The following is a 9859-nucleotide window of genomic DNA, read 5'->3' as shown; positions in this document are numbered from 1 at the left end:
AGGTCGGTGTGGAGGAGGGGCACCATCCGTGGTCTGAAAGAGGCATACAGGCACCCAAGAAGGGGACAGAGAAAGATGAGGGAAACACACACACACACACACACACACACACACACACACACACACACACACACACACACACAAATATGGCACTGGTGTCTCACACCTGTCATCCTAGCTACTCAGGAGGCTGAGGTCAAAGCCAGCCAGCACAGAAATGTCTGTGAGTCTCTTATCTCCAATGAACCACCAAATAGCCAGAAATGGAGCTGCAGCTCAAGTGTTAGAGCACTAGCTTTGAGCACAGAAGCATAGGAACTTCAACTAGACCCTGAGTTCAAGACCCAGGTCTTCTACATCCAAACTCACAGACACAGACACACAGACAAAAGACACACAAACACACAGACACACACAGTGGTAGCCCAAAGCCTCAGCAGTCCCTGAGCACCCTAAATATTCCAGCCCAGAGATGATGGCACTACCATCATCAGACCAACTGCAGACAAAACTCAGAGCCTCTCACATGTCTGGAATGGTTCACAACACATCATGGCATTTCTACTGTATAAACTGTTATGCAGAAAATTCAGCTGCCTTTTGTATGATTGTACGTTATGGGGTTTTAACTTTGAGCCTGCCAGCAGGGCCTAAGCTCTTCAGATGAAGGTGTGCGCACTACTACTGGAGCCACAGCACCACATCCAATTTTCTGGTGGTTCATTGGAGGTAAAGTCTCACAGACGTTCCTGCCCAAGCTGGCTTTGAACCGTGATCCTCAGATCTCAGCCTCCTGAGTAGCTAAGATGACAGTTATGAGCCACTGGCAGTGCCAGGCTACACCCAACTTCTTTTTTCTTCAGCTCTTTCCTTTCTTTCTTTCTTTTTTTATTGTGGAAAATACTGTACAGAGGGGATACAATTACATGGGCAAGATAAGGAGTACATTTCTCATCAAGCATTGTAGCCTCCTCATGCAGCCACCTTCTTATACCAAGGGAAAACCCAACTCATCAAAACACAAAAAACATGTAACCCTGAACTTCAGACTTGGTCACCAGCATCCAAAACCATTCTTCCATGGATGGAGAGCATATAATTGACACTACCATCCCACCTCTGCTGCCATTTACCCACTCCCTGCCTGCCACAGGCCACAACCTCTGGAGTTCTTGGTAAGGTACCACCCACCCTGCTATGGCTTCACACTGGGGTAAACCTGGGGAGTTATTAGAAATGTCTGTACTGTGAGGCCAGCATCTAGTCTCACAACCACAGCAACCCTACTACTTCACTATCTCTTGCAAGCAAGGAAGGGGTGTCTTTCTTTCTTGTTTGTTTTTTTGTTTTTGTTTTTTGGTTGAGGGGCTTGAACTCAGGGTTTGGGTACTGTCCCTGATGTCTAATTTTCCTCAAAGCCAGTGCTCTACCACTTGAGCCACAGTGTCACTTCCGGTTGGAGATTGGAGATGAGGCTCTGGTGGGACTTTCCTGCCAGGGCTCGGAAATAAGATCCTCTGGATCTCGGCCTCCCTAGTGGCCAGGATGACAGGTGTGGGATGACAAGAATGATCCATCAGCTCATATCTTAAGGTGTCTAGTCCTTCAGAATTTCCACCTAGTCCTTCTCAAGATGCTACCACCTAGATATCCCTCTACCTCCCTCAGAGACAGCAAAGGGAGGCTAGAATCTGGGTGGGGCCATGGGGATTAAAGGGCCCCCTCCTCATCACTAACCCCCTCTAAACTGTGATCTGCCTCCTCTGGATTATCTGGCCTTCCAGGGCAGATCAGACCCACGAGGAGTTCTGGGGCCTGCCCTATGTTCCCCTGCCCCACCCAACCGATACCTGAGGACTTCTGGGGCCAGCTGCTCCATGTCCTGGTGGAAGACGTTGGGAGGGTTGCTGATAACCAGGCCCAGGGGTGCCCAGGGCAGAAGGAGTGTCCAGCTCCCCTCTGTCAAAGGAGACACAAAGCATGGATGGATCTACTGAGAGCTTCAGGGCATAACCATCCAACTGTCACAAAGTCACTGGGAGAACTGTTTTATGGTGACAGCCCTGGGGCCTGACCTCAGGACCCCAGCACTGTCCCTGACTTTCTTTGTCTCCAGGGCAGTGCTCTTTCACCTGAGCCACCGTGCCACTTCCAGATTTTTCTGTGTATGCAGGACCTAGGAATTGAACCCATGCTTTCCTGTGTGCTAGGTGAGCCCTCTACCTCTAAGACAAAATCCCAGGCCTGTATAGGTGTTCTTCTGTGACCCCTGAGGCCTGTATTGGGACAGTCTCGCACATCTATACCAAGTCTCTTACCAGAAGCCCTGGCTGGAAACGAACATGCTACATTGTCCATCATCTGCAGCACCTTTGCACTCTGTGCTTCCTTCAGATCCTCCTTGTTAAGCAAGACACTCTTTACAAGTGCTGTTTCCCAGAAGCTCTTTCCAATGACCTTGGCAAAGCTGGAGCCTCTGCACTTTGCAGGCTGCCAGCCTTGTCAGGCTCTGCCTTCCAGCCAGTGTGGGTTGAGAATGCATGAAGGGGAAGGGCTGGATTCCACCACCAGATTTCAGAAGACCCTGATTCACCACCCAGGGACAGGTGTTGTATCACACTGCATGAGAGGGGGTTCGAGGCCTGGGCAATCTGTGGGCAACAAGACAGGGCCATTTCTTTGTGTGGGCTTGAACTGAGGATCTGGGAGCTGTCTCTCTGAGTTTTATTCCTCAAGGCTGGTGCTCTACCACTTGAACCACAGCTCCATTTCTGGCTTTTAGGTGGTTCCATGGAGAGTAGAGTTTCACAGGCTTTCCACCTTATGGCTGGCTTCAAACTGTGATCCACAGATATCAGCCTCTGGAGTAGCCAGGATGACAGGCATGAGCCTGAACCCCAGGTGACGGGGACCAAAGGCTTTTTGGTTTTGTTTGCTCCTGTTTATCTCCAGTCAACTAGCAAGCCCAAGTTAAAATAATCAGTTACAGTGGTTCAAATTCTTTTCCTAGGTCAGTTAATCCAAGGAGATAAAGTGTCTTTGGAAAAGCCTAGTCTGAGTTGGCTTAGGGGTGATTGTGTGTTTGTGTGTGTGTATGTGTGTGAGTGTTGGGGATACCTACCCTCATCTCTGTGGTGCCTCATCCTCCCAGCAGGGAGAGCATCCAGGATCCTGACCCTAGGGGAGGTGGATGGGGAAGGTAACTAAGGTCACTTCCAGGGGGATGATCCGAATTCTGTCCTGCAACTTAAGCCTGGACAGATAAAGGAAAGAAGGAGAGGGTTAGGGGAACATGAAAGGGAGCCCCTTACCTTTAGCTACATGTACCAGCAAGAAAACTGAATACATCTTTCTTGGTAGTCAGATAAAAGGTGTACAATGTTCATTTATTTCATGATTGTGTTAGTCCTAGGGCTTGGATTCAGGCCCTGGGTGTTTTCCCTGAGACTGTTTTGTTCACGGCCAAGGCTCTACCAGTTGAGCCACAGCACCACATCTGGCTTTTTTGTGTGTGGTTTTGGGGAGGGAGGTGGTTTATGGGAGATAAGATTCTCACGGACTTTCCTGCCCAGTTGCTCTGAGTCATAACCATCAGACCTCACCCTCCCAGAGAGCCAGGATGATGGGTGGGCGCCATGACCTCCTAGCCACCACCATCCATTTATAATCCCTTAGGCCCAGGGCTGGGCCACCCACACTACACCTCCTTGTTGGGAGTAGGAAGCAGACATGAGTGGGTTTGATACTTCAACAGCCTACCTATCTTTGAGAATTGTTCTGGGTCAGTCTGATGGAGGCTTCGTACTTATCCACAGCAATGACTTGGCTCTGTCACAAGAACAAATGTCCAACAAGAGGTGCCAGGTCTGGGGTCTTTTCTCTGAACCCCGCCACCATAACCAAAACGACACTCCCCAGCAAAGGGTAGTACACATGGAGTGTTTTTATTGTCTTATAGCCAGGGTCTTGTCAGATAGATGGGGGTATAGGTCAGAGGCCCTGGATTGTGCTGGGCAGGGGGACAAGGCGACACCTTCTCATCCACTTTCCTTCAATGGTATAGCAGAGGGATGTGGGGAAGGACACATGGGATGGACAGTGAATAACCATCACAGTCTAGCCAGGGCACAGAGGGGCTTACCTCATGAAGCTGGTTCAACATGCTGAGCAAAACAGCTCCTGACCCACAGCCTACCTACAAAATGAGAGGGCAACCTTGAGTTCCAGCCACATGAGGATACTGGGCCACCTCCTCCAGCACCCATTCAACCAATTCCTGAGAGAGAGAAAGAGGGAGAGAGGGAGAGAGAGAGAAAGAGAGAGAAAAACACACACAGAGGGCCAGAATTACACTTAAGCCAGATGTCGGTGTTTCAGACCTATAATCCTAACTATACAGGAGGCTGAGATGTGAAGGTCGTAGTTCATAGCTGTCTTGGAAGGAATGTCTGTGAGACTCTTATCCTCAAAGACCCAACAGAAAATGGGAAGTGATGCTGTGGCTCTTGTGGTAGAGCACTAGCCTTGATCTGAGGAGCTCAGGGACAGCATCCAGGGCCAGAATTGAAGCCCCACAAATGACAAGAAGTGGATTTCCCATGACAAGAAGTGGACTGAGTAACACCCACTGTCCTAGGAAGCATGGCAGAGAAATCAGGCCAACCTTCCTGTCAGCTGGGGGTCATGAGTAGGTCACCTGGCTTCTCCATGACTCATTTTCCCCAGCTGGAAAAATCAATAGAGTGAAGGATCCCTTCCTCATGGGGATAGGATAATGATGAAAGACAGCCATGTTTTATTTCACAATCCCACACCTGTTGCATGATTAATAACAGACCCCATCTGAGCCCTTTTCCGGCATCTTCCTGTCATATGCTCACAGAATTGTTGAGAACTATATCTGACACCTGCTCCCTCTGTGCCTGGCCCTGCTCCAGAGATCCCTCTGTATTAGTCCCTTATTTACTCACAACTGTCCCATAAGGAGACTGAGGTCCGATGATCGACATCCAACCCAGAGCTTCACCTGTGGTCAAGAATCGGCTGCCATGAACTAAGAGTTCGGGACAATCCATCTAAAACTATGACTGAGCTGGGCACTAAATGTCTACCAAGCCCCCCCCCCCCGCCCCCCCCACATACATACAAACACATTTCCATCGTCCTTTGCAGGCAAAGATGTTTTACTCTCTTTCTTTTTGTTGGTTGTGGGGCTTGAATTCTGGGCCTGGGTGCTATCCCTGAGCTCTTCAGCTCAAGTTCAGCACTGTACTACTTGAGCCACAGCACCACTTCCAATTTTCTGGTACTTTATTGGAGAGAAGAGTCTGAGGGTCTTTCCCGCCCAAGCTGGCTTTGAAACATGATCCAAAGATTCAGCTCCTGAGTACTTAGGATGACAACCATGAGCCACTGGCACCTGGCCAAAGAGGCTTTTCTATGCCTGTCATCCTATCGCCTCAGGAGACTGAGATCTGAGGACTGCAGTTGGATGTCACCTTTGGCAGCAAAGTCATTCAGAACTCTTATCTCCAATTAAACACCCAAAAACATTGCAAGTATAGTTGTGGCTCAAATGGTAGAGTGCTAGCTTTGAGCATAAAACAAGGCATGGGACCCAGGCCCTAGTTTTAAGCTTTTTCTAGCATAAACCCATCCAAGAAAGGGAAGCAGGTGAGCACACGGGAGCTCAAAGCTCACACATAATACTCAAGACTCACAGAATAGACCCCATCCTGCTCTGAGTCTCTAGATTCTATGTCCTAGGTCATGGCAGTCTTAGATGGGACTGACCACGCACCAAGTCAGAACATTCAAGTAAATCTCATACTGAGAATCCCGTGACCTCATCAAGGACTCAAGATCTCTCACTGTCCTGCCTTGACACTGAGCAGTCAGGTGAGATCTAGTTATCCAACCAAAGGATATTGGATTGAATGAATTCTCAGCCAAGGAATGCAGACTGGAGTGCTCCAGGTCCCTCACTTGGGAAGGAGAAAAGGGCTGATCCATCTCAGTAATATTCCTGGGTTTGAGTATCCTCAAAGAAACAACCCTGCTCAGAGCCCAGTGCCCCTTGTGTTCCCACCTGCCTCGACCTTCAGTCTGCCCTATCTAAATCCCACATCTGCCATCTAGACTAAAGGCTGAGCCAGCAAGGAGACCCACCTCTACCTCTGAGAATGGCAGTCACAGGTCCCTAGAGTCCCCTAGAGGAAGTCTCAGAGCAACATGTGTCTGAGTCTTTCCCTCATTCCCTGGTTATCCTGTGCCAGTGGCCTGGTTTCCTCTGTCTCTGGTTGAGGAATGAACACTGGGGGTGTCATCTTCAGATTGAGCCCGCAAACATCCCAGTCCCCAAGGATGTACTGCACAGGCATCCTGCAGTGGACGACAGCGAGGTCGTCAATGGTAAACCCAGAGTGCCAAGACTTTTAATAGCCACGTGGCTGGGTCGAAGGCTCTATCACTGATGTTCTAGGTTTTCAGGTGAGGTCCTGGATTCAATGGCCTGACACACCTGATCTGGGATCATCCTCCCTCTTCATCTTCCTGCTTATCCCTTGCCACCCCCCTCTGGACACTCCTCCCTATCCTCCCTAGCCTTGGACACTTTCTTCTTATCTGACCAGAAAATAAACTTGGTGAGCTAGGGGAGATTTAAACTCAGTGACTCACCCGGAGCCCTAGGGTCTACCCCAGGCTGTTTCCCTCTGCAGTAAACAAACCACTCAGATCCTGGACATCATGAAGTTGCTGAGGGGACAGTGGCTTGCTCCTACTTACTGGCTTTAGGCTCTGAAACTGTTCCCACAGAGATTGTGAATGGTTGGCTCCCTTGATCCAGGAACTCCAAACCAAGGCCTGCATGATCCCTTCTTCCTTCCTTTCCTTCTTTTCTTCCTCCATCCTTCCCTCCTCTCTTTCTCTGTCCTCTCTTTGTGTCACTCCTGGGCCTTAAAATCAGAGACTGGGTGCTGTCCCTGAGCCTTTTGACTCAAGGCCAACAATCTATGGCTTGAGCCACTCATCCACTTCTGGCATTTTCTTTTTGATAGTTAGTTGGATATAAGAGTCTTATAGGCTTTCCTGCATGGGCCTTAAGCCTCAGTCCTCCCATCTCAGCCTCCTAAGTAGCTAGGATGACAGGAGTGAAGCAATGGTATCCAGCTCAAACCAAGATTTCTTCATGTGCTGTGGAACCAGCACTGGAAACTTTCATCGTGTATGACCCGCCCCCCTCCCCCGGGGCTTGGCACACACGGTAAGGGTTTGTTGGATAAATAAATGAGCATCTGTCTATGACAATACTACAGAACAGTCCCATCTAATTCAGGTAAGCATCCTGGGTGTGGGCAAAGCCTGATGTAGCTCTCCCACAGTTCTCCCTCCTCCCTCTTACCACCCTCCTGGTGCCACCGCCCTTAACTCTTTTGGTTTCAAGGACGTTAGCCATGATGTCTTCACTGGATTCCAGGGCCTCTGGGATGCCTATCTTCTCAAAGATCTCTGTCCAGCCACTGACCAGCTCTGTGGCACTCAATTCCCCACTCAGGTGTGAACCAGGTTGCTGTGAGGTGAATGCTAGGCTCAAGGGGCCTCCTCTCCACTCCCTGGGGCGGACAGGATGGTCCACTATATCCGGCCCCCAAGTTTCATGTTGCAGAGAAAGGATCCTTGAGGCATCCCAGGTCTCTGAATCTCCCAGATTCCAGTGCAGGTGCTGGGAATTGTCTCTGCTCACAGCTGACAGGCTGAAGATGGCAAGGCCACAATCTCTGCTCCCGAAGACATCCTCAACTGTGGTGGTCACCCTAGAGAGAGCCGGAGGAGAATCAGCAGCTGCCAGAGAAAGGCAGTCAATGCATGACGTTCGTAACAGGAAAACTTCTGGCTTGGGAACTCTGCCTGTGCTGCTTTGAAAGTCATTGTTTGGTGGCTGAAATGGTCCATCTAATTTGACCCAGAATCCCAGGCATTAGTAGAAATTGCCAGCTTCAAGAAAAAACCCTCGAAAAGCTGGCATTTCACTTGTCCCAATCAAACTTAATGGGTTCCAAAATCAGTGGTCCCCTTTTCCTTCCAGACAGCCTACAGCAGGTTATAGAAAATGGCATTCAGAGAGCCTTAACTAACTGCCATGTCCTGATCCCAAGCAGGCTCCAGCAGGGGGAACACACTTGCCTACCATTGCCCAACTGGAAACAGCCCAGGAGGGACACAGATTGGAGTCTGCAGGACTCCAGGGAGGACTACCCACCAGTGCACTGCCCCTAGAGGGAATCCACGCCACCATTGGGGGCCCGGAGCCCCCTGCTAAGATGCCCACGGACACCATCAATGCCCTGGGTAAGATTCCCCTTTCATCCTCAGTCGTGATGAACCATCTGCCATGTCACACCGTTCATCAATTCCCAGACCCTCCTAGCTTCAGAGCCCCTGCCCTACACACCATATGTCGTTCCCTAATTATGTTTGCCAGACACATTCCCAACTTTGAATTAGCTCCAACTATACATATGAGAGCAGACTGGCTGGAAGAATGCAGCTGTGGTCACAGTAGCTTCATGAGCCTTCTGGCTAAAGACAGAAGGGCAGGTGTCCACTCTGGTCTGCGATTCACACAGGCCTCCTAGGAGAGACCCACGCAGGCCCAGCAGTTACTGTGGGCTGCAGGAAAGGGGAAGAAAGTGGTGGGAAGGAGCATCTAATGAAACCTTCTCTAAAGGAGCCATGACACTGTGAAAGAGAAAACAAAAATTGTGGCTGGGTTCATACTGGGCATTAATGAAAAAAGAACAACAAATACACACATGCACACAAATAAAATGCTTTTGCTCGGGCTAAGAAGGTGGCTCAGTGGTAGAGAGCTTTCCTTGCATGCCAGAGGCCCTGGGTTCGATTCCTCAGCACCACGTGAGCAAAAAGAAAAATGTTGGAAGTGGTGCTGTGGCTCAAGTGGTAGAGTGCTAGCCTTGACCTGAAGAGCTGAGGGACAGCGCACAAGCCCAGAGTTCAGACCCCACAACCAGACCCCCCCAAAAATGCTTGTGCTCTTTTTAGACATGCTGACTGTACAATGAGAACGATGCTCTCTCTCTCTCTCTCTCATACACACCTAAACACACAGACTCAGAGCAGTGCCTCTCCTGAATTTGTTGGTTTCTCATCTAGGAAATGTACCAGCTCAAGCACGGGGGTTCCCTTTTCAGAACCAGGGGCAACCACCCAAGGGGAACAATGCTCTAATAATGTAGAGCCACCCTGCCTCCCCCTATCTCCAGAGCCAGACCCTTCCCCTTGGGAACAACCAGCCTTGACTCCCCATTCACCAAAACCCTAGGCTAGGACTCTGGGTGAAGGAGTCCCGAGACATGTGGCTCCTCAGAGCCTGGACAGAAAACAAAGCAGGGGGTCATGGTGCCTCCAGAGATGTGTCTGACCTGGGATGGGGGCGTTGTTGGGGACTTTGATGAGGTCCTAAAGGCTATATACATGGATGGACTCCCTACTTCCAGCCTACATACTTCTGGGCGACTTGGCAGGTTCTTGGGGAGGACAAGGAGACCAGATGGACTGGGAGCACTAGCAGAAGCTGGCAGAATTGAGAAATGTGATCACCCAGTCAGAACTGTTGACAGCTGGGGTTGGGGGTACAGGCTGGGTGTGTGTGTGTTAGAAGGGATGTGTTTTTCTCCCAAATACCCACCTTCTATCTGACCCCAATGCCCTCACCTCTCTAGTGGACTCTTCTGGGAATGTCCTCAGGTGAAAGGGTGACTGAGCACAGAAGACAAGGGCTCACACAGCAAGGGGGGCCTATCTTCTGTATCCAACACCTCCCTCCCCAGCAAAAAGG

The sequence above is a fragment of the Dipodomys spectabilis genome, unplaced genomic scaffold (genome assembly GCF_019054845.1).
Source record: "Dipodomys spectabilis isolate Male_0828 unplaced genomic scaffold, ASM1905484v1 ptg000193l, whole genome shotgun sequence".
Lineage (NCBI taxonomy): Eukaryota > Metazoa > Chordata > Mammalia > Rodentia > Heteromyidae > Dipodomys > Dipodomys spectabilis.
This window is presented reverse-complemented; position numbering follows the sequence as displayed.